The 24,790-nt window shown below is 41.2% G+C and overlaps 1 protein-coding gene across 1 annotated transcript in view; it reads left to right on the top strand.

Annotated features, from left to right (window-relative positions):
* Nucleotides 1-24,790, top strand: part of TRPC5 (transient receptor potential cation channel subfamily C member 5) — a 490,145-nt gene that overhangs the window by 138,266 nt on the left and 327,089 nt on the right. The window lies entirely within an intron of this gene.

Consider the following 24,790-nt stretch of genomic DNA (forward strand, 5'->3'; position numbering starts at 1 on the left):
TTACATAATTCTCTTATTCACTTCTATTCTCTATTCTCTTATCTACTTTCAACCTCATTTCTTATACCATTGGCATCATTTTAACACCAGCATCTTCCTCATTGATTGCATAGTCTTGTACATTAGCTGCCTGCACACGTCATGCAATATGTCCCAAACTCTTAAAGGTCCACTATTGTGAAAAATTGTAAAATTGAAAATACTTGGAAACATACAAATAACAAATATGTTTCTTCCAGAGTAAAATGATCCATAAATTAATCTTCTTCTATGCTGCTGTCACTTACAGTAGGTAGTAGAAATCTGACAGAACTGACAGGTTTCAGAGAAATCCATCTCTTCATGGGTGATTCTCAGCAAGGCTTTTATTCTTTATAAAGATATTCCCTGAAAAGGATTTATACAATGATGATGGCCAGCCTCCATACTCGCTGCACACTTTTTTGGCAGTTGGACAGAGCAACTACTGTTCACTAAGTGCTTTTGAAAAAAAAAAAAAAACCTGCGAATCCCCAATGAGGAGATGGGCTAGTCCAAAATCTGTCTGTTCTGTTAGATTTCTTCTAGCTTCTGTAAGTGATAGCAACATAAGAGAAAAGTGAGTTACAGCTCATTTTACCCTGGAAGAAACATACTTCTCATATGTATGTGTTTACATGTATTTTAAATTTTATGATTTTCCCAATAGTGGTCATTGAACTCCCCACTAGCTTTTCACCCTGACCCCAGCAACGTTTTCCATCCATCTTCTTCTTAACACACCAGTAAAGCCATTCACGTCAATATCCTATTCCAAGAAAGCCTCTATTGGAACATCATCACCAGTCCTTCCAGTCATGATGCTTATCTCTTGCACCAGCTGTTCCTTCACTACCTGCGTTATCTCTTAAGCAACACACTCTTCATAGGCCTCCAGTATCTTTCAGTTCTGCAGTCTTCCTGGTGATGACTCCAGAAACCTCTTCACCCCATTAGCTCTATTCATACCTCACCGATCCTTGCACTGCATTCATCACGTCTTCCATCAGCAGCTTCAATCGCTCCTCAGCCACCACAATTTTTTTTCTCACACCAGAGGCTCCTTTACCCTTTTATCAACTCAGATATCACCAGTCCTTATACGCCCTGCATCACTTCACAACCCAACAGCCTTTCCACTCATCACATCACTTCCCCTACCAGCAACCTCTTCACCCCTTCCGTTAGGAGTCTTTTTTTCCCCTGCAGGCATCCATCACAGCTTGTCAAGGCTGTGCCCTTTCATTTATAGCATGCCTTCTACTTTTGATGGAAGGGGATGTTATCGCGATCTGTCAATGTAGGGTGTAATTGTATTATTGTTTTTGAGTTAAGAAATATATCTCCCTCATTTTATATGAAATTGGAAATGTTTTGTGCATTTTTTATCCTAATGACTAAACATGTCAGATCTTATTTCAGCAGCCTTTGTTCATTCATCCAAGATCGCCAATTCTTCTGTCAGTACAGACTGAAAAAATATCTACAGAACAAATCTGCCGCGGGAGCCTTAAGCGTTCATTGTGACCCATGTGATTTTGCAAGCTGGTTGATTTTTTTTTTTCATTTGGAAATAGCATTTGTACATTCTTTCATTTGAGTGGTAAGATCTGCCAGGTCGTCTTAGCAGAAAATGGGTTAAAAGCAGATTATCTTGATGTTCTGCTGTGCAAGGCAATTTACGGCATGCAATATATGCAGACTGCATTTTGGCGGTTGATCTTCCTGCCTTCCCTGTGTTGTCGAGGTTCCTAAGTTCACCCAAAGGATTTGCAGCTCCATATGTTCCTCTTCTATAATAGATAAGGTCACCTTGAATGTGAATGATAGCTGTCTCAAGTTCAACTGCTTTTATACTTGTGCTGAGCGCTCTCATAGTTAAAATGAGACAAACAAGCTAATCTTGCCAGCATCTACTGCATACTATAGAATAAGTTATTCATCTCTAAATATAAATAGTTGAAGTGAACCCGAACTCTTGCACAGGACAGAAGGAAAACATATAGAAATGCACCCTGTATGTATTTAGAGAGTTTAGCCCATCTAATGCCCCCTCATCTGTGTCTAATCACAAGTTGTAATTTTATCTCTCAGCTGTGTCAGCTGACTGCCACGCCAGAGTGGCAAATTTAACAGCACAAGATGTTAAAGAGACTCCGTAACAAAAATTGCATCCTGTTTTTTATCATCCTGCAAGTTCCAAAAGCTATTCTAATGTGTTCTGGCTTACTGCAGCACGTTCTACTATCACCATCTCTGTATTAAATCAACTTATCTCTCTCTTGTCAGACTTGTCAGCCTGTGTCTGGAAGGCTGCCAAGTTCTTCAGTGTTGTGGTTCTGTGATGCATCTCGCCCCTTCAGGCCCCTCTCTGCACACTGCCTGTGTATTATTTAGATTGGAGCAGCTTCTCTCTTCTCTCTTATATTTTACAAGCTGGATAAATCCTCCTCTGAGCTGGCTGGGCTTTCACATACTGAGGAATTACATACAGGCAGAGCTGCCTGCGCTCTGCAGGAAGAAACAGCCTGACACTTCAGTGGAAGATAGCTGCAGGGGGAAAGAAACACACAAATGATCTCTTGAGATTCAAAAGGAAGGGTGTATACAGCCTGCTTGTGTATGAATGTATTTTCTATGTGTGGACATACTGTACATCAACCTACTTCCTGTTTTGGTGGCCATTTTGTTTGTTTATAAACAAACTTTTTAAAACTGTTTTTAACCACTTTTAATGCGTCGAGGAGTGGCGAAATTGTGACAGAGGGTAATAGGAGATGTCCCCTAACGCACTGGTATGTTTACTTTTGTGCGATTTTAACAATACAGATTCTCTTTAACAATATGTCTGCTTCCATGTAAGCAGGAAGTAGATACACTGCGGATTTATTGCAGGATCTGTATCAGCTGTAACAAAGAAATGTTTATTTTTGATGGCTCGTTCACACCTAGGGCGTTTTGCGTTTTTTTTTTTTAGCGCCGGCGATTTTTAAAAATGCCCTAAAATCACTTGTGCAATGATTCCTTATGGGACAATTCATATCAGTGCATTAAATCTGCTTTCCGCTCAGCAAAGCGCTGCATGTACCATTTTGCTACAATGGAAGGTATAGGAAAAACGCAAACGCACACAAATCGGTTTATCCGGCAATTGCATTTGCGCTTTTATGAATAAATACATTGTATTTGTTCATTTCTGTGTGAAAGAGTTCACTTACTGAGTGACGTCGGGAACTGACAAAACGGAATCGCTCTTCAAAAGCGCTTACAAAAGCGCTTTGTACAAAATCGTAGCGTGCAGTGGAGCGCTGGGAGGGGGTAAAAAAAAAAAACAAGCAAAAAATCGAAAATCACTGACGGCAGCGATTTCGATTTTAGATGTGAACAAAGTCTAAAGGTTATTATGCTGTTGTGTAACTTTTAGAGCAGAGAGGAAGTTCTGAGTTCAGGTCTACTTTAAGGGGCTACCATATTTAAACACAGCTACTTGTTGCAGTGGAGTGGATAGCTGTTAAAGTGACACTGATGAGAAAAACAAATGTATAATATAATGAATTGTATGTGTAGTACTGATAATTACTAGAACAATAGGAGCAAAGAAATTAGTCTCATGTTTTTATTTTCAGATATATATTTTTTAAAACATTGCATTATTCTGTCATTTGGAACTACAAGCTACACTCTGCATTGTAAACTATAAAACAAGTAGTGGTAATGACCCTTTCAACTTCCCTGCAGTCAAACTCTCATCTAAATCTGTCTCTGACTGTTTCTTTGATGTATTAGTGCTTCAAAAAACAGCGACTCAAGTTGGGTGGTAGAGCTCAGAGAAGCTCTTTTGCATAGGTAACAACTAACAACAAAGTTTCTCTTTCTGTACTGGAAACAATGTTAGAATAATTTCTTTGCTACTAATGCACTATTTCTTAGCTGTACTACACATACAATTCATTATATCACAAGTTTATTTTCCCTTCAGATTCCCTTCAACTGTTTCAAAAAAGGAATGAGATGCAAAGTCAATATGTCGATTAGAAATCCTTATGTGTGTGACAGTAATTAGAAATCCTATTTAAGTAAGCCAGCACTTATTCAGTAAGGAGTTCTTGGGTGAGACTTCCTAACACTGCTACTGCCTACGGAGTGTGATCTAGTGGCTGCCTAGCATGCGCTTTGAGTCCGATAGGAGAAAAGGTCTATACAAATACTGGAATCATTATTACTGGAATCATTCTTTCTAGTGTGAGCATTCATAACTGCTTGCATTCATTATCTTTTTCCTGCACTTTATTGCTAAGTGTTAGAGTCCTCTTGGGCAGTGTGGTTAGTGAGAGGAGTTCTGTTTGTAATGTGATTTTACAGCATTTCCATTACATATTTAACTACTGATACTGAAGAAGAGAGATAGCTATAGGTTTTTATATCATTCCATTTTTATATACCGTAATTGATTACAGAACGTTTTTCTTCTTCATATTTGCTGCTGTTGTTTTCCTGTTTTGGAGTTATTGGCCCATATACAATTCACCTTTTCTTCTGAGTTTTCTCCTGGGTGATAATTTCACAACTTGGCATATAATGCCCTTGAAGCCAAAAACAAGCAAGAAAATACTCAAAATACATTTTCCCCCAACTTTTAGGTAGATTTCCAATTGTAAAATGCTGAAAAAACAGTTTAAAAAGACAATGAAAATGATCTCCTGAGAGATAACTCAGGTGAAAATGTTATTTGTATATTGTGGACATTTGTCCTTCCTTTCTTGACTTTTTCTTATATTTTTGTTTTCTCATCTTTTACATTAAGTAATGCTAATAGCTAATGTGTAAGAGAGGTGGTCCCCGAATTACAGATTCCAACTCTGCTAGATTGTTTGTAAGTTGAATTTGTTTGCAAGTTGAGTCCTGTGTTAAACATGGTGAAATAGTATACACTATGTTTTTTGTTTGTTTTCAATCTCTGAAGCATCGTAACTCAAGTGGTTTGTAAGAAGGGGACTGTCTGTATTTTATGCTCATTCCTTTATTTACAATGTACCCGATTTACTACTGCTCTCCAGATCTGTAATACATTAGAAGGCATTTGACAAATCAAATGAGCCTATTATTATTATTATTATTATTACTAGACCTTAGGCCCGTTACAATAATGGGCACTAGGCCTTGGCTGCTACGCAACTCACAAACCCCCAGCCCCCCCCATCGCCTTCACCAACGCAACATCGCCTGCACAGTCAGCGTGCATGCGTGCAGCCGTTACACGTGAACACACAACACGCATACACGGTCGCACAACACAACAATTGTGATGCGCACGCATGCTGCATTGCACGTGCACACGTCCGCCCCCTGCACCTATCCTCCTGTGCTGTCTAAAGTCCGCCTATGTGCCGCGCATGCGTGCTGGCCTTAACCCATGGACACAGCGACACAGGAGGACGCAGGGACACAGGCAGATTATTATATAAGATTATTCATTTATAAAGCACCAGAATATTCCTATAAGCCTGTTATTAATTAAAAATGTCTGTTGCTGCTAAGGAACTTCTCTAATAAATCCATGTTGTACTGGTACTTTAAGAATTAGTTGTAAAAAAAAAAATTTTGTTTGTTTTTTTTTTTGAGGGGAGGGGAGATATTTTTATATTACAAATTTACTTTATTTTTTTTTTGCTAAAATATTGTATAAAAAATACAAAATAACCATGTCACTCGGAGTTTAGAGTCTTATGGGTATACATTCAGGGTGCAAAGCTCGGCATTAGTTCATTGCCTGGAGACTGCCAGTGCTTTGGCACTATTAACATTATTTTGCTAATTGAAGTCCATGGATTAGTAAGGCTATACTGCCAACGAATTAATTTCATAGAAAGACCATTAACCAAGAAATGACAATGCTAGTCTTTTTTTTTTTTTTTGTCTGAGACCATTGATCTTCAATTGTTGTCTTCAAATGATAAATGCAATATATATGTTAAATGCCTGAGGGGAAAAAAACAACAACATGTATATTAACCCTTTAACTGCCCTACCCGAGTTATCTTGCCTTAGATAACTTTGAGCAGGATTGCCTAAGCCGGCAAAACCCGCCTAATGCAAAATGGTAGGGAGCACTTCATATTTATCAGATCCGAACGCAGGCTTCACTCTTCCCTTGCATGATCATGGAGGAGCTCTGTAGTGTCCACATCCTCCTCCAGGTCCGATCACATGATGTCACATATAATCGGGTCCTGAAGCAGGATTTCACCGCTCGATGGTGGAAAAGGAGATCGGCTCTGTAATGCAAACATCCTCCCTTCGCGTCCTGATCACGTGTCATATCATGTGATCGGGACTCGGAGGAGGATGTCAGCATGACAGGGTCGCTTGGTGGTGGAAGAGGAGAGCTGCAAGGTGGGAGTGAACACTGTGTCCTGGATCAGGTAAGTATGAATTGGTCCCTGCACTGATCTGCAATGCAAAGGGGGAGGCTGGGGGAGGCAGAAAAAACATGGCTCGGCACACACGTAATTTAAAAAAAGGTTACGTAAAACAGAAATGTGACACTTACCTCTTGTATCCACTCAGTATCCCCTTCCAGTGTAAGGCCCCATCTATCTTGTTGTATTTTGCTTTATTTGCTGACTGTTCCAGCTATACATTTTTCATACAAGACGCTCCATACAACTATGTTTTATCATTGCACTTGCTTGTTCAGGCAGCTTTTTTATTCAGCACCTTGGAAGATGTAGCAATATAGAATAATAATACCAGCAATAATAACAAGGAGGATAATACAATATATCCTTTAGGAAAATGTTGGTTTGCTGTAGGCATGTAGAAATGTATAAACATTTATCTTGTAGCATGAAGCATTGCAGCTTGTTTGAAGTGATTATAGTCTAAAAATATTGGTACTAAAAGGTGTCACTCTTTCTCATCTCAGAAGAATTCGAGGCATGCTGACATTTCAAGGAGAGGAAATATAAAGCAATGGTGAAATAACAGAGAGGAAGTAAGAAAGACAATGTAAGGGGAGTAGGGTTTTAAAGGACAGTTGAAGTGAGAGTTATATGGAGGTTGCCATATTTATTTACTTTTAACCAGTTCACCCTCAAGTATTTTTTTCCCTAACGGACCAGAGCAATTTTCACCTGTCTGTGTTCCTCCCTTTTATTCCCTAATAACTTACTTACTACTTATCACAACAAAATGATTCCTACCTTGTTTTTTTCGCCACCAATTAGGCTTTCTGTGGGTAGTACATTTTGCTAAGAATTTTTTTATTCTAAATGCGTTTTAACAAATAAAATAAGAAAATAATGGAAAAAAAATCATTATTTCTGAGTTTTCGGCCAATACAGTTTTAAAATTAAACGTTCTCCTGTGGTAAAAACTGACACAATTTGTTTGCCCAGTTGTCCCGATTATTAAACCGTTTAAATTATATCCCTATCACAATGTATGGTGACAATATATTATGTGGAAATATAGGTGTTATTTTACTGTTTTGTTTTTTCACTTGTCCGGTCCATAATTACAAGCCCCTATGTAGTAATATTATAGGAATATTCCCTCATAAAATATAAAAGCTGAGTCCCTAAAACAGCTATGTATGTATTTTTTTTAAACTGATTTTTTTTTACAAGTGTTTTTTGTGGGGGGGGGGGGGCACAAGGGGGGCTTTGGAAGTTAAGTTATTAATATTGTGATAACTGTATGTGTATGTATGTGCATGTATGTGTAATTTTACTTTTTGGCCACAAGATGGCGCTAGTGAACACTGTCCTGTTTAGGGAGTGCTCACTTTTTTTTTACATTTTTTACATTTTGCTAAACTGTGACGGCATCCTGTTTTGTGAAAGGACGCGGCCTCTGATCGCGGTCACGTCCATTCATTCCAGGCACTGCAATTGGGTAGAGGACCGCTAGGTCCTCTTTCCCAATCATGGAACATGGAGACCCGATGGTAAACGGCGGCGGGAGCGGCGCGCACACGTGCGGAGCGGCGACAGGAGTGTGCGCCTTATTAAAGCGTCCTGTTGCCATTAGGCTCAAACAGGACGTTTTAATAAGTCAGGATGCCAGTAATTGGTTAAACAATGAAAGTTGCCTTGCTGTCCTGCTGATCCTTTGACTCTAATACTTAGCCATACACCCAGAACAAGCATGCAGATCAGGTCTTTGACTTAAGTTTGATTGCATTTACCAGTTGCTTGTTTCAAGTGTGTAATTCAGACACTACTTATACATTAAAGATCAGCAGGACACAAGGCAACTGGTATTGTAAACCTGTAAGAAGGAAAGTACCCCAGGGGGTACTTACCTCAGGAGGGGGAAGCCTCTGGATCCTAAAGAGGCTCTCCTCTTCCTCCTCAGTACAGGGATCAAGCGCTGGAACCCCCCGAAGATCTCTTTGCCAGCATTAGTCGGCATGCACGACTCTCTGCTTGAGCTCAGATGGAAATAGCCTAGCCCAATCGCTTTACTGCACATGCGCAAGCCGTCTGCACAGTAGAAAGGACCCGCTATTTCCTCGGAGCCTAAGCGGAGAGCTGCTACTGCATATGTGCGCAGTGACTCTATATTATGGTGTGAGAGGCTGCTCAGGGGAGCCAGCCCTGGATGAGGAGGACAGGGGACGCCTCATTAGGATCCAGAGACTTCCTCCTACCGAGGTAAGTACCGCCAGGGGCACTTTTTTCCTTACAGGTTTACTTTAAAATGAAGTAAAGATGGCAGCCTCTCACTTCATTTGTCAATACTACGTATACTACATACACTTATCCATCTTCTACAGGACTGTTGTGAATATTGTTTAGGTGTCTGTGGACAGTGGGGGTTGCTGTGAGCATGACATCATCTGTTTTGCTTCTGATTCTCATCATTGTTTGGGCGGATTAGCGATAAATGTGATGAAGATTGTTGCACATTGTGAAGTGACCACCAGGAACAGCTGTGTATTATAGGGCAGTGGAACAGCTTCTGCTTCAAGGATTATGTTTGCACTGGTTTTTGTATATTTGTAATATGCTGCAGGGATTAGAGATGGGATTTCTTTTCTCATTCTCCCATAAGCAAGAACCATATCAGATGATTAGCTTTACTGAAAAGCACAAATCATACACAAATGTATTGAATGCCTACAAAAAATAAAATAAAAATCCCAGCAGGCAACAGCTTCTATATAGCAAGGAAATGAGCAGCGCTACTTAAAAACAGAGTAGTGCCTACCTGCAAAAGAGTGCAAGCCCCACTTGTGGGGTCGAATACACACCGAGCATACACATGACCTGTCTACCATTATAGGAGGATGTTGGTTTCCATTAACAGCTTGCATGCAACCTATTAAGTACTCGTCCCTCCCACTGCGAAGAAGTCAATCCTCCATGGGAGGGGCCTAACACTAACTAAATCCTAACCTATGTATATGCATAGCCTGGGTGCGCTACCAAGTAAAATCGAAAAATCGAAAATTGCGCAAAAGGTGGATCAGCGCAGCTTCTATGTTAAAAGACACGTGAAGTGAGAGAGATATGGAGGCTGCCATATTTACTGACCCTCTGCCTCTTATACTTTTAGCCATAGACCCTGAACAAGCGTACTGAGCAGATGTCTGACTTAAGTTTGACTGCATTTGCCACATGCTTGTTTTAGGTGGGTGATTCAGACCTTATAGATGCATGAAAGATCAGCAGGACACTAGGAAAACTTGGATGCAGTAAATACGTGTTGTTGTAACTGTTTTGATAGATGCTATCTGCACTCAAATATAGGGATGAGAGAAATCCTCACTGGCAGTTTGCAAGATTTTTGCGGCGAACTCTGTTTTGCGAAACTGGGATTATAATTCTGACACTAGCTCAGAAATGGATTAAGATGAAATGGGTAAGACAGCAGTTTTTGCACATCACTGATGGTCACCTGGCTTTTTAGTAAGATTTGGGGCTAGCCCCTAGACTCTCTCCAGGCCCTAGGCAACTGTCTAGGCTGCCTTGTGGATGAATATCATTTTTATCACACTTTATGAATGGCAAACTTTACATGGCAAACTTGACTGCTAAATGAGATTGGGGCCAAATCCCTACAAGACTGAACTCATCCCTACTTAAATTATATTATTAATATTTTTTTTTTACTGCATTTCAAGAAGATAATTTGTTGCTGAATTTCAGAGTTTTCCTTTTCACAAAATATGTAAGCTTGACCTCATCAGTTGTATAGCGAAGGAGCTATGGGCCAAAGTGTGAGTTTTACATTGGGCTAACTCAAGTTCTGTATACACAACAATGATATGGAGCACCAAAATCTTCCAAGGACGTCAGCAGTGTCAGAGCAGTATACGCAATGTCTGTTAATGATTACCGCTATTCATAGTACATAAAGAGGTGATGATTAGCATAATAGCATCAATGATGAACAGCAGGTGAAGGTGGCCCCCCTGATCCAGGAGCCCATTTCAGTCACAACTTTTACATCACCATTGCTACGCCATTGGACTTTCCATCATCCACTACATACACAAATTACTGCTTGCAGTTTCATAGTGCACAGCTAGCATAAACACTGGTGACCATCAGTTCAATGCACCAAAAGGAGGTAATTCTGCTGTCACATTTGCTAGAAGTCCCTGGTGGAGGTGCCCTTGATGATTCTTAACAGCAAATTATAATATGGGTGAGAAGTGTAACATCTTACCTTCTTGGAAGGACAAACCAAAAATGAATGGAAAAGGTATGTTTTAACCACTTGAGGACCCACCCTTTACCCCCCCTTAAGGACCAGCATTGAATTATGTGATCTGTGCTGGGTGGGCTCTACAGCCCCCAGCACAGATCAGGGTGCAGGCAGAGAGATCAGATCACCCCCTTTTTTCCCCACTAGGGGGATGATGTGCTGGGGGGTCCGATCTCTCCTGCCTGCATGTGGCTGGCGGGGGGGGCACCTTAAAGCCCCCCTCCGCGGCGACATTCACCCCCCTCCCTCTCCTACCTGTCCCCCCGGTGATCGGGGCTGCACAGGACGCTATCCGTCCTGTGCAGCCTGTGACAGGACGTCCCCTGTCACATGGCGGCGATCCCCGGCCGCTGATTGGCTGGGGATCGCCGATCTGCCTTACGGCGCTGCTGCGCAGCAGCGCCATACAATGTAAACAAAGCGGATTATTTCCGCTTGTGTTTACATTTAGCCTGCGAGCCGCCATCGGCGGCCCGCAGGCTATTCACGGAGCCCCCCGCCGTGATTTGACAGGAAGCAGCCGCTCGCGCGAGCGGCTGCTTCCTGATTAATCAGCCTGCAGCTGGCGACGCAGTACTGCGTCGCTGGTCCTGCAGCTGCCACTTTGCCGACGCACGGTATAAGCGTGCGGTCGGCAAGTGGTTAATCATGCACAATAGACAACGTGTTTCATGGTTCCTGCCCCACTTCCTCAGGGCAATAAAAGTGCCTAGAAAGCTTTCAGTCTCAAGCATGAGCGCCTTTAATTTCATTGTTGATTTTTCCTTCTGAGAAGGTAAGATTGGAGTTGAAATTGTTTTTCAGGTTTCCAAGAACGAGGTCCCACATTTAAGAAAACCCTTTTTATACTAGTATTTATTAAAATAGTATTTATATAATGTCTATATGTTAACCACCCTGGCGTTCTATTGATTGCGCCAGGGTGGCGGCGCAGTGATATTTTTTTTTTTGTTAAATCATGTAGCTAGCCTAGCGCTAGCTACATGATAGATGCTGAGCAGCATCCCCCCGCCTCCGGCGATCAGAGCAAACAGGAAATCCCGTTCAGAACGGGATTTTCTGTTTGGATTCCCCCGATGATGGCGATGATCATGATGACGTCACCAACGTCATCGACGTCATGATGTCAGAGGAAGTCCCGATCCACCCCTCAGCACTGTCTGGCACTGATTGGCCAGGGGCCTCGGGGGGGGGGGGGGTGCCTTCGTGTTACGCATCGGGTAGCGGCGGATCGGCGGCGAGCGGCGGCGATCGTACATAGCATGCAGCTAGCAAAGTGCTAGCTGCGTGTTTAAAAAAAAATTACGAAAATCGGCCCAGTAGGGCCTGAGAAATTTACCACAGCGGTAATGAACGAGCTGAGCTCGTCATTACCGTCAAGGTGGTTAATTAGCACCTTCAGTAAAATCTCTATATGTCAATCAGTGTGTAAGTGACGCTCATATCATCATGTATTCCATTCAGCCGCATATGTTTACATACAATTACCATAGAAAACAATAAGAGACATCTGTAGTTGCAGCCAAAAGCAGACTAAAGTGCAACAAAAGTTCTTTATAAATTCAAGTAATAATAATCTCTCCCGGGGCGCTGCAGTGCCAGCCTGGGTGTCTTATTGATAAACAATGTACATCGGTTACATTTGTTACAAGCAATCAGGTGCTCAAACAACCTTTTCTTGACTGAAGGTCTGGCTGGGTAGAAAACTCTAATGACCCTATTATGGAAGAACAAAGAATAGATATTGATCAAATGGATCTGTTTGTTGGATGCATAATTATAAGTCACTTCAGTGCAAGACATAATTAACCCCTTTGAGCTGTGTAATAATCTGCAGAAGCATAAGATAATCAGTGTAGCAAATGAGTAGGAAATACATTTAGTATTTCACGTTATTAGTTACAGTGTCAGGTGCACATAATCAGCATTGGCGCTCTGTGATTTTAATTAATTTAATTGGCCATATGAGCACAGGTTGCTGCGGCTAATGGGACTGTCCTTCACATGACCTTTAAACATCTGGATATTATCTCCAACAAATGGAAGCATTAACCATTCATAAGCTAGCATTGTCATCAAATTAGTTCTGATTAATATTTACAATCGTGTAAGTCAATATTTAACAAAGTTAAGTAAAGTAGCTCAGCCTATAGCAGTGATGGCTAACCTTGGCACTCCATCTGTGACAAAACTACAAATCCCATCATGCTTCTGCCTCCCAGAGTAATGCTTAGAGCTGTCAGAGTATTGCAATGCCTCATGGGACTTGTAGTTCCACCACAGCTGGAGTGCCAAGGTTAGCCATCACTGGCCTATAGCCACGTCTTGAAAGTCACAATGTTTAAAGAACAGCTCCAGTGTAGTACAAACATCTATAAAATGTACAGAATACCACCACCACTAAAGACATTTGGTGAATGAATACTATTGGATATTTTCTTTATACATCACTGCTCTAACATTTTAGGAAATGTGGTGGAAACCATAGCAACAACATACAGCTTGGTGTAATGATACCCAGAATTCACCATTTTCTGTATTGATTCTACTAAAAGCAGACAGTTGTATCTAATGCTGGATATCGTACTGGCTATTATTATTATTAGTTAGTATTTATATAGCACTGACATTGTCTGTTGCAGAGTATACAGTCTTGTCACTAACTGTCCCTCAGAGGGGCTCACAATCTAATCTCTGTTGTAGTCATATGGCCATCAAAGTCTAGAGCCAAATTATGGGAAAGCCAATTAATTTATCTGTATGTTTTTAGGCTGTAGGAGGAAAACAGAGTGTCTGAAGGAAAACCATACAAACATAGGGAGAACATACAGACTTCCTGCAGATAGTGCCGTGGCTGGGATTAGAACTGGGGACACAGTGCTGCAAGACAATAGTGCTATCCGCAATGCCTCTGTGAGAAAACGCGGAAAAGCCGCCGCATGTGCTCAGAACAAGGCGGCTGATTACGCGTCTAACGTGGCGGTTTGCACGCGTGGGCCTACATCTGCTAGTATGGCTGAAAGCGGAGAAACCGCCGCATGCCCTGATAGCTGTGCGGCTGGTTCCGCGTCCAGCGCGGAGGGTGGTACACAACACATGTCTAGTGTGGCTGGGACTGATAGTCCACACAGGTTCAGAAGGATGCGCGCGCGTGCTGAGAGGCAGAACTTTTATGACAGCCAGAAGGGAGTCAGCTGACTAAGCCGGTCAGCTGACGATACTACCAGTTCCCATTGGTCCAGCACTTAGGGGAGGCGCTGGAGAGCGCTGTGCTATATATACTGGGTGCTGGTCATTCACTGGTTGTCTGCCATTGGGATCACTACGTGGAAGCACTCAGACCTTTTTGTTAGAATCTGTGTTACCATTCTGTTATACTTCAGACTAGTTCCAAGGTGTTGATGATCACGGACCTCACACCCAAGATTAGGGACTTGTGTTACCATTCTGTTATACTTCAGACTAGTTCCAGGGTGTTGATGATCACGGACCTCACACCCAAGATTAGGGACTTGTGTTACCATTCTGTTATACTTCAGACTAGTTCCAGGGTGTTGATGATCACGGACCTCACACCCAAGATTAGGGACTTGTGTTACCATTCTGTTATACTTCAGACTAGTTCCAGGGTGTTGATGATCACGGACCTCACACCCAAGACTAGGGACTTGTATTACCATTCTGTTATATGTCAGACTAGTTTCAGGGTGTTGATGATCACGGAGCTCACACCCAAGACTAGGCATTGTTATTATCTGTTATGACTTTCTGCTTTCCTGACCTCTCTTCTGATCACTGATTCGGTACTTCGCTATATCTGATACTCTGTTGCCAAACCCTGCGTGCCTTAGGATTACCAAATCAGCTTCCTGTCTGTGTACTTTATCTGTCAGTGTGTTGCCGACCTGGCTTGCCCGACCTTGAGAGCTATCTCCCCTGTTTGGAGATAGTTCACAGATCAGTCAGTGACATCCTCCAATTGGTGTCACTCACGCTCTGGTCCTTCCTACTCCCAGCCTGTCTCCTCCCTTCGGGAGATTCTCAGGCTACTGTTAGGTTCTTGTTCTCTAGTGCAGTATTCCTTACTGCCTTTGTACCTGTTCTCCAGGTATTGTCCTCAAAGTATTACTGATGCACCAAACACTCACATCACTCAGGTGTCTAGAGGTTAGCAATATATCTGATTATCGGTGATACTGCAGATCATCAATAACCAGGTGTATATCTGTATTTTTGGTGATACTGCAGATCACCAATAATCAGATCCTCTCTGTGTTACACCGATCGTTACAGCCTCAGTACTGCCCAGTTTTTTGGTTAAGGCTGTTGCTTTTGATGCAGGGTTAGAGCCTTTGACTAGGGTTCTTTGGGCAAGGCTCCCTAATGGACTTGGTTACCTGTCAACTTGAAGGAGCGAAGGAAATTTAGCCCATTCCTCCATACAGAAGGTCTTCATCTCTTGGATGTTGGTGGGTTTCCCTATATGAACCACTTGCTCTGGGTCTTTTCACAACATTTTACTTGAATTAAGCTAACTGGTTGCCCTAAAACTGGCCTTAGATTATGGTAGGGACTACATCATGGGAAACTCTGAGGAACATGTCTATGTATACTTTGAAAAGCACTTTGGAAGACTTTAGCAAAGTATAAATGCATCAAAGGTTCTGGAGTAAGATCTATACGTGGGGGTTCTATCTTCAGTGACACCATAATCTCAGTGCCCCTCTGCCTAGCCAATTTTACTTCTATCTTCTCCCCCCCCCCCCCCTCCTTTCTTGCCTGAAAGGCACATGGTCAGTCCACTTGTGTAGCTGCTTCATGCACTCCCCCTATTGCTATGTGCTGGAGCCTCATTCATGAGTGTCCTGCGCATGTGTGGATATGAATATATCCAAACTGTGCATGTCCAGAACACCTCCGATGGCAGCTACAGTACACAGCAGTTTGGCAGCACAATCAAAGTGGATGCATGGAATGGACAGAACTTGTGCCCTTGCTCTGACTAGGTTCAAATGGGAGGCCGAAGATAAAGAGGAGGCTGGCTAAGCTGAGAGGACCCCAGGTACAGCCAGCTCTAAGTTTTAGTTCAGGTCCACTTTAACTTTGAAACAGGATTTCTCTGCTCCGTATACGCCTGTAGCATTGCAAACTGAAACTAGTCCTATTCACAGCTGGACGATCTACTATGTCACTTTATTTTATGCTAAGAAAGCCATACTGGTTTGATATGATCTACTTAGTATATAAAGCTCTGTCCAAATATTAGCTGAAATATGCTGGTCAGAACTCTCCTGCCAAATTTTACAAAATGTAGCTTTTTTGACTTTATATTGAGGGAAAAGGAAGGAAGAAGTTTATTTGTACATGTTTAGGACAGGAGTTGATAGTTTAGTTATTACACAATAGTAGAACGTAATTGATTCTGGATCATGATAATCATGTTTTGACACCACTGTAGAGTGCCATGTTTTCCTCATGATAACCATGTTTTGACACCACTGTAGAGTGCCATGTTAGAAGGATGTGCAGGATGTCTATTGTGGTCATCCTTTACCATTGATGGACTGCTCAGTGGAAGGGCCCCTTAACATCAGAGAGTGGAGCTCCAGCTAATTATATGCCCAAGTAAATATTATTCTTGCTTGTCTTATTTTACAGATTTTATTTGTATAGTTCCAAGTACCATCTCACCTACAGCCATTTTGTATTTAAAAATCAATTTGAGCCTCCAATGAGAGGAGACCTAAATGCTTACTTGTAGCTCTAAACTCCACAAATGGAATTTACAGTTGGCTCTGATAGAAAATGTTCAACCTCTGGGACCATCATGTCTGTGCACCTTTTTTGTATGTGCAGTTCTTTATATCTATATGATTTTGGTTGGTGCCCTTCTGCATATTTCAGACAGCTTTTTTTATACTTTTTTTCCATGTTTGTATGCTGCTAATGGTGTGAGTAGGGTGTATTTTTGCACCCTTGTAACATTATTGATTGAGTCCTGCCCCAAGAGGCAGAAAAGGTGGGAAACACCACCACAGGCAAAGTCCAGAAGACATGAGTGTTGGATGTGGCAGTCATAATTGTAGAGGTTGTACGTCTACCTCTACAAATCTAGTTCATCATTAGGAACTATTTCCAAAGGCCTGAGGGTTCCACGTTCATCTGTACAAATAATACGCAAGTATAAACACCATGGGACCACACCGCTGTCATACTGCTCAGGAAGGAGACACATTCTGCCTCTAAGAAAAGAATGTACTCTGGCACAAAAGTGCTAATCAGTCTCAAAACAACAACAAAGGGCCATGTGAAGATGCTGGAGAAAACAGGTAGACAAGTGTCTGTATCTAAAGTAAAATGAGAGCTGCTATAGCACCATAACCTGAAAAGATTGTAGGAGGCTACTGAAAATGTTTGGCTCAAGTTAAACAATTTAAAGGCAAAGCTAGCAAATGCTAAAAAGGTTGTATAAAAATGTGTGACCCACTGGAATTTGGATGTAGTCAATAAAAAGTGAAATAATCTTTCCATGAACATTGTTGTGAAAATTATTTTTGTCATGAAGAAAGTACGACTTAAACAAATTCAGCAGTGTGGAGAATATAAAGTTAGTTTGATCTCACAGCACAATGCCATTGCAGCGTTTGAGGGAGTGTGCAATAGGCATGTCAAACTGCAAATTTCAGAGTGGCCTTTTATTGTGGCCAGTCTAAAGCCTATCCTACATGCACGACCCCCCAGGGCCCGCTCAGGGACTTTTGGGTGGGCAGGAGGGGTCGCAGCATAAGAGGAGAGTGTGGCAGATCGGTGGGGAGGGGGGACATTCCCCCCCCTCCCTCACCTCGGGCTCTCCTCTCAGCGCTCCCCTCCTGCAATCATTGGTGGCAGCAGGCAGCAGCAGCGGCGGCGGCGGCAGGATGAATACATTACCTCCTTCTCGCTGGAGGTCTTCCGTTCTCTAAGAGAAACTTCCTGTGTAAACAGGAAGTTGCTCTTAGAGATCGGAAGACCTCCAGCGAGAAGGAGGTAATGTTGTCAGCCTGCCGCCGCCGCTGCTGCTGCCCGCTGCCACCAATGATTGCAGGAGGGGAGCGCTGAGAGCCCGAGGTAAGGGAGGGGGGGAATGTCCCCCCTCCCCACCGATCTGCCACACTCTCCTCTTATGCCTCAACCCCTCCTGCCCCCCAAAAGTCCCTGAGCAGGCCCTAGGTGGGGGGGCGGATTTTTTTTTTTGCAGGGGGGCTCTGGGATTTTTAGGTACGCCCCTGCCTACACGGTACAATTTTCCATCAGATCGACAATCTATTAGATCATTTCTAACCTATATGATTGGATTCCGATCGATTTTGTGATCAATTTTAGGTACTTATATATGCAAAACAATTTGGACATCTACACACGATGCAATTTCTTATCAGATCACTGGTCGATCTGATGGAAAATTGTTCCGTGTAGATGAGGCTTATGGCACCCTTGCGTAATATTCAGGCTGTCTAATCAGCACCTTGATATGCCACACCCGTGAGGTGGTATGGATTATCTCAGCAAAGGACAAGTACTCATTAACACGAATTAAGCCCCATCTACACCATACAATTTTTTGTCCGATTCAATGCAATCCAACATGTCCGATCGGGATTTGATTCAATTCAATTTGCTATTCTTTTGCAATGGCAAATTGAATCGGATCGAATTGAATCCCGATTGGACATGTCAGATTGAATCGAATCAATGAATCGAATCAAACAAAAAATTGTATGGTGTAGATGGGGCTTTAGACAAATTGCAAACAATATTCGAGAGTATTATATATATACACACACACACACATTTCCCTACGCAGCGCACTGCTCATTTTCTCTTAAATCACTGTGCCACTATTGTGGTGCATAGATATAAACCAGCACCCAAATTATGAATTTCTTTAGCTAGATATTTCTAGCTTTGCTAGAGACAGGCTCCCACTGAATAAAGCTTGCCATGTCAGAATGACTTATTTACTTAATCGCAAAGCATTACTGCTCCTGGGAACACAATCGTAAAATGCCCCTTGTAATTTTCTCAAAAGTACTGACACTGAATAGAATTGCTTACTATGAGCAGAATTGCCAATGTTAGCACACATATTTTACGGTATGATACTTATGGGTTCGTTTTAACATCATTTTACATCTTTTGACGAGTGTATCACCACAAATAACTCAAGCACCAGTTCTTCTGTAAAAGAAATGTTTGCTTTTCTCATAACACCTTTTATATAACCATTACCAGTAAGTGTACTTTTCTATCTTTTTTATTGAGGCTATTCTGCAAAGGTCATCAAAACAAAATGGCAATCCATCAGCTTCCAGCTGTTCTAGTGAAGGCAATGGTCGTATAAAGAGGAACTTTACTGAATATAACTTAATAAGAAAAAAAAAAACTGCTTATGTTTTTACAGTACTACTTTATACTTTAGTCAGTTGGCCATTTTAAAATATTTTTTCACTGTGATTTACATTAAAATTATCACAGGTGGTGTCATCTTTACTGCTGGCAAATATAATTACTGTAGAATGTTTGTTATTAAATGAGCAGAAATAACATCTGGTCTCCCAGAGTCCTCTAGGGCAGAATGCTGTAACATCATAGCCTAAGCAAGAACTTTACTGGAAGGCAGGGTTACATACCAATATACATCAATATATACATATAGGAAGGGTTTCTGATGCTGAAATCAGGATATTTAATGTAAAATTGTGTACTCTGAATAACATATTACATTTCACTATATTTTTTTGCAGTGCCTCTTTAAAGTCAAGTGGCGTATTTTACTGTGTTAACTATCAGTAAAAAAAAGTTTTCAATCAAGATGATACAATTTATTGGTTAACTTAGAAGAAAAGGAGGAAGTTTTTGGCTATGAGGCCTTCCTCAGACTTGATTCCAGTAGGAATCAAGTCTGAGGAAGGCTTCATAGCTGAAAGCTCACTCCTCTTCTTCTAAGTTAGCCATTAAATGGTATCCTCCTGATTCAAACTGTCTTTCTTTTAAAGTCAAGCATAGTTAAGTCATAGCCTTGGGCAACCGATTAGAGAAAGCTGCACCAGAGTTTTGAGCAATTTCCCTACAGAACTAGGCAGTGAGAGTCCACAGGGACAGCAGAGCTATTATGCAACTGCATTATGGTCTTAATGTTTACAATCACAAACACATAAAAATGATTAATGGTTAAAAAAATTGTGCCTGGATGAAACAGTACATAATTTTTCCTATATTAGTTTTAAATGTTTTAAATTCTATGGAAAAAGGTTAAAAACGTCTGTGGTTTTCTATTTGTGCCCCCTGACTCCCCTTTGAGACCACTTTCCCTGACTTCCTGTCCTTGGGAGCTCCATATGGGGGTTCACGACTTTAATATGAAAACTGGTAGTCCCAATAAATCTAACTCTTCCCCACTACTAGGTGCTATCTCCATCATTCTTGAATGATCTCTCTACTTCCTGTCTAGACAGGAAATAAGGAAATCCACCCAAGAGTGATGGACGCAGGAACTAGTAAAAAGTGATAGTAATTCTCATAAGTGGGTACACTGGACAGGAAAAATAATCCCTCATCACACTGTCAAATTCAAAGTTATATTTTTTGCCTGGAATTAGGCTTTAACAGTTTATAATGAAAGGTCATGAGCTATCTGTGAAATAATGGAAAATACAAATTATGCAGATTTTGTTACCCACCTGTTACAAAACAAGGCTGTAGCAGGTAAAGGAATAACCAGATGCTTGTATGACAACATTTTTCTGCAGAGGTCACATCAGCGTTGGCTTAGGGAGTTGCTGACTAAAGGAGTTGTTGGGGTTGCTGCATACATAAGAGAAGGCTGCCAATGATAACAATACATGTAAGAGGACCCCCCCCCCCCCCCCCCCGCCAAGGGAGCAATGAAGAGTAGAGAGGGGCTGCTTTATGTGAATGAGACCTAAGAAAGAGCGGGATGCACATGGAATGGGAAGAGAGCTATATATATATATATATATATATAATCACTGCACATGGGGGAGGGGGGCACAAGAAACTTGGTTTAGTAGAGTAAAAAGTATAAACTCATCTTTGAGCAGTGGAAAGTATTAGCACAAACTGTTCTATAGCTTTGGTAGAGATTCATATAATGCTACCTTGATAATTAAGGTAAAACTACTGGGAACAAAACACTGTACAGATATGCTGCTCAGCTATAGCTGAGCAGAAGTATTGCTCTATGGAGAGAGGAGGGGAGACTGTGGGCAGTTAAGAAGTGAGTGGCACCCTGCAGCGTGGGATCAAATAAACACAATGGCCTCAATTCACTAAACTTTATCAAACACTTTATCAAATGTTTGATAATTTACCTCATGGGTAAAATATAATTTTGAATTCACTAAGGTGTTATATATTTATTGAACGTTTTATCGATAAAACATTCGCTAAATATATAACACCTTAGTGAATTCAAAACTAGATTTTACCCATGAGGTAAATTATCATACGTTTGATAAAGTGTTTGATAAAGCTTAGTAAATTGAGGCCAATGTGCTCATGCGTCATTTGGCGACCCCGCCATAGCAGATCACTCAAGGACTTCATGGGAAGGCTGTATACATACTACATCCTCAGCTCACATACAACAAAGCAATTATTTTGGCCAAGGATCTAGGTTGTGTACAATGATTAAGACAGTAAAACCACTTTGGCAATTACTGTGACTACATATTTATTAATCCAGATGATGGGCATGTTTTACTATGGGTCCTGTGCAGGGCCGGCCCGGTTCTAGACTTTTTGCTGCCTGAGGCAAACTTGTGAAGTTGCCCCAATTTGGAATGATTGCACAACACCCAACAATTTACTCTGCTTAATTTATTGAATTAGCTAATAAAAACATTCTAGGGGGGTAGCCCAAAATATCTTGCTCAATATTTTTCCGTAACTTATTTTTTCTGGTAGACCACCAATATCTTGTTTGGTCTAAGATACATACATGGTAGTACATTTGCAGACAAGGTAGCCTGAATGCACCTTTATTTTTTGGGATTGTTAATGTATCATAAGCTATCCTGCATTTTTTTGCACCATATAGATTGAGAAATCACCTGTTTCAACTCTAGTAAGAATTTTTTAGATAAAGGAATGTGAGGTAGTCCCCGGTTAACAAATGAGATAGGGACTGTAGGTTTGTTCTTAACCTGAATCTGTTCATAAGTCGGAACATTGTGCCATCTCTGTACCCTGTATCTTCTCTGTGCCCCCCTGTGCCTCTAGTATCCCCCTCTGTGTCACCTCTGCCCTCTGTACCTGCTTATACAAGTTAAAAAGGCAATTTTTTAAAATCAAATTTCACAAAAACTGCAAGTCCAATTTACATTTTTTTATGTGTTCCCATGGAAACAGAGAATCCATGCCGTTCATATTGGAGGGCCGTTCGTAAGTCGCACGTCCGTAAGCCGGGTTCTGCCTGGATTGTGCAAAATAGGTACATTATTTTTGGCAGTGTGACCATCTTAATTACCACTAGTCTACTTGCCCAAGAGATATAAAATCTGGATAATCTTTGCAGTTCTACTTAGATTTTTTGGATCATAGCTAAGTAATTACATTTATACATGTCTTTGGAGGTATTGGTATATTAATGCTTTAAAAAGGGATACTAAACTTTGCCCAAGGAAAAGGAAATTTTAAACTAAAAGTCTTTTCCATCTTATTTGTTAGTTCTATGTCAAGCATGGGAGATTTTCTCTGGTTAACTTTGCAATATGAGACCTTTGCAAACTTTTGTAGTGTGGACTGGACATGGTGTAGGGACTTTTCTGGTTCCGATAAAGAAAGTAGAACGGCATCAGCGAAAAGTCCTAGCTTTATTTGATGATTTCGTTCTAATACCTTTAATTTCTGGATTTTGTCTAATTGAGATTGCTAGCATTTCCATTAATAAATTGAAGAGGATAGGGGATAATGGGCACCCTTGCCTGGTCCCATTTGATATTATAAAGGATGATGAGTGAAATCCTGCTGCCAATACTCTGCTTAATTTAATGTTCTCACATGCCATGCTGCAGCTCAGCACAATAGCACACTGGCTGGCTGTGAGTCTGTGACAAACTGCTCACCCTCAGCCACTCTATTCCTCCTCAGTCAGGACAGCTGTGCCACTTTATCCCTTCTGTTGTGCAAGTCAAATGAAACACTGCTGCTCTCCTGCCTCCCCCTCCGCACTCCCTGTCAGACTCCTCATACAGCACAACAAGCTGCTTTTCCCCAATGAAGACCTCTTCACCTCGCTCTCATGCTGTTATTGTAAATCATAAAAGCATACATGGCTATTTGCCGCCCGTCATTTTGGCGTAGGGCGAGTTAATTGACGGCTTATCCTGCTGTTACGCAACAACAGTCGTAGCAACTTGTAAGGTGAAGTAATTAGTGGTCCGGTGATCACCAGCACCTGAATTACAGTGCTGTCTGGCCATAGACAGAATGTTATTATGTCTATGGTGGTGCCCAGGTCCAGCACATGCTGATATTACCTGCTTCGTCATAAAGAATGTAACATTAACTATGGCTATATGTACTGTACAATGATGGGTTTGTGCTTATACATGGGCGCCTATAGGCCTAGCTATGCACCGTCTAATAAAAGTTATTTTCCAGTAGGGAGGAAAATATTTTCTCCTATCCTCCACTGATATGTGGTATTCAGTTTAGTTATGATAAACCAGAATAACTGGTATAATATCAAGTAAGCCAAAAGCAACCTAAAAGTCATGTAATAAAAACACTGCAGTACAGTATTAACTTTCTAAATGATAGGTAATTATTTATGGTTACTTCTCCTTAACCAAGTTAATAATGTTATGTACCGTAACTGGAACTATAGGTATGCTTTAAATTTGTGTTCTGAAGGAATCTCTGGCCTGGGTGATTTGCCTGGCGCTGCCCACTGTCATGAAGAGATGCATTATGGGTATTTCCTTTCAGTGAAAGAGAAGTAATCATATGACTGTACCTTGTTTTGAAAAGGTAATAATATACTAGACCTGGTTATAGTAGGTACAGGCGCTGATCCAGCCTCAACTCATAAACATAAGATTCACCAGCTGCTCAGGAAGACAACATCCACAGTTGATATCAACAGTATAGAAACAAATCCACAGCGCTTGGTGATTAGTTTGGTATCTGCAGTGTCACCACAGTGCCCAGCAGTAACATCTCATAGTGACCATCACCAGGAAACAATATAGCAACAGGTCACTCTCCACTCACATAAAGCCAAGGTGTATTTCAACTGCATTAAAAACACATATACCATAACTTACTTCCGGGGTCCTTTTGACTCCCTGTATTCCATGACGACGGCAAAAGGCCGAAACCGGTCGGAACTGGAGACTGGGCATTTGTCTGACTACCAATCTTGGATTTTATGTGTGTATTGGATACACTATATACTTTCTATTTACTAAGGGTCCCTGTCAAAAGGACCCCGGAAGTAAGTTATGTTATATGTGTTTTTAATGCAGTTGAAATAAACCTTGGCTTTATGTGAATGGAGAGTGACCTGTTGCTATATTGTTCCCTGGTGATGGTCACTATGAGATATTACTGCTGGGCACTGTGGTGACACTGCAGATACCAAACTGATTGCAAAACGCTGTGGATTTGTTAATATACTAGACCTGCCTTGTAGGAAATTGAAATTAGAGGTCATCCTGTTAATGATCACCTATGCCTATAGACCCTGATCAGAATTCACTGTGCATATGTAATTAAAAGTATACTAAATAGTTGGAAAACGTGTTATTAAATATGCATTAGTAAACTCGGCTATGCTAATTGCTTCCCTCTCATTAACAGAGTAAACAACAACCAACGTGACTTTAGATCTGAAAACAATAATACCTCTGCAGCAAGAAACAATTTCCCTATAATGAGTAATGAAACAGGAGTGCGTGCAGAAAATACCTTTTCATACTGAATAGTCCACAGAAGGTTATAAAAACATTTTACATTTTGTTTTCATGTTTGGCAATAAACTCAAAAGATTTAA

This window comes from Hyperolius riggenbachi, chromosome 8 (assembly GCF_040937935.1).
Source record: "Hyperolius riggenbachi isolate aHypRig1 chromosome 8, aHypRig1.pri, whole genome shotgun sequence".
NCBI lineage: Eukaryota > Metazoa > Chordata > Amphibia > Anura > Hyperoliidae > Hyperolius > Hyperolius riggenbachi.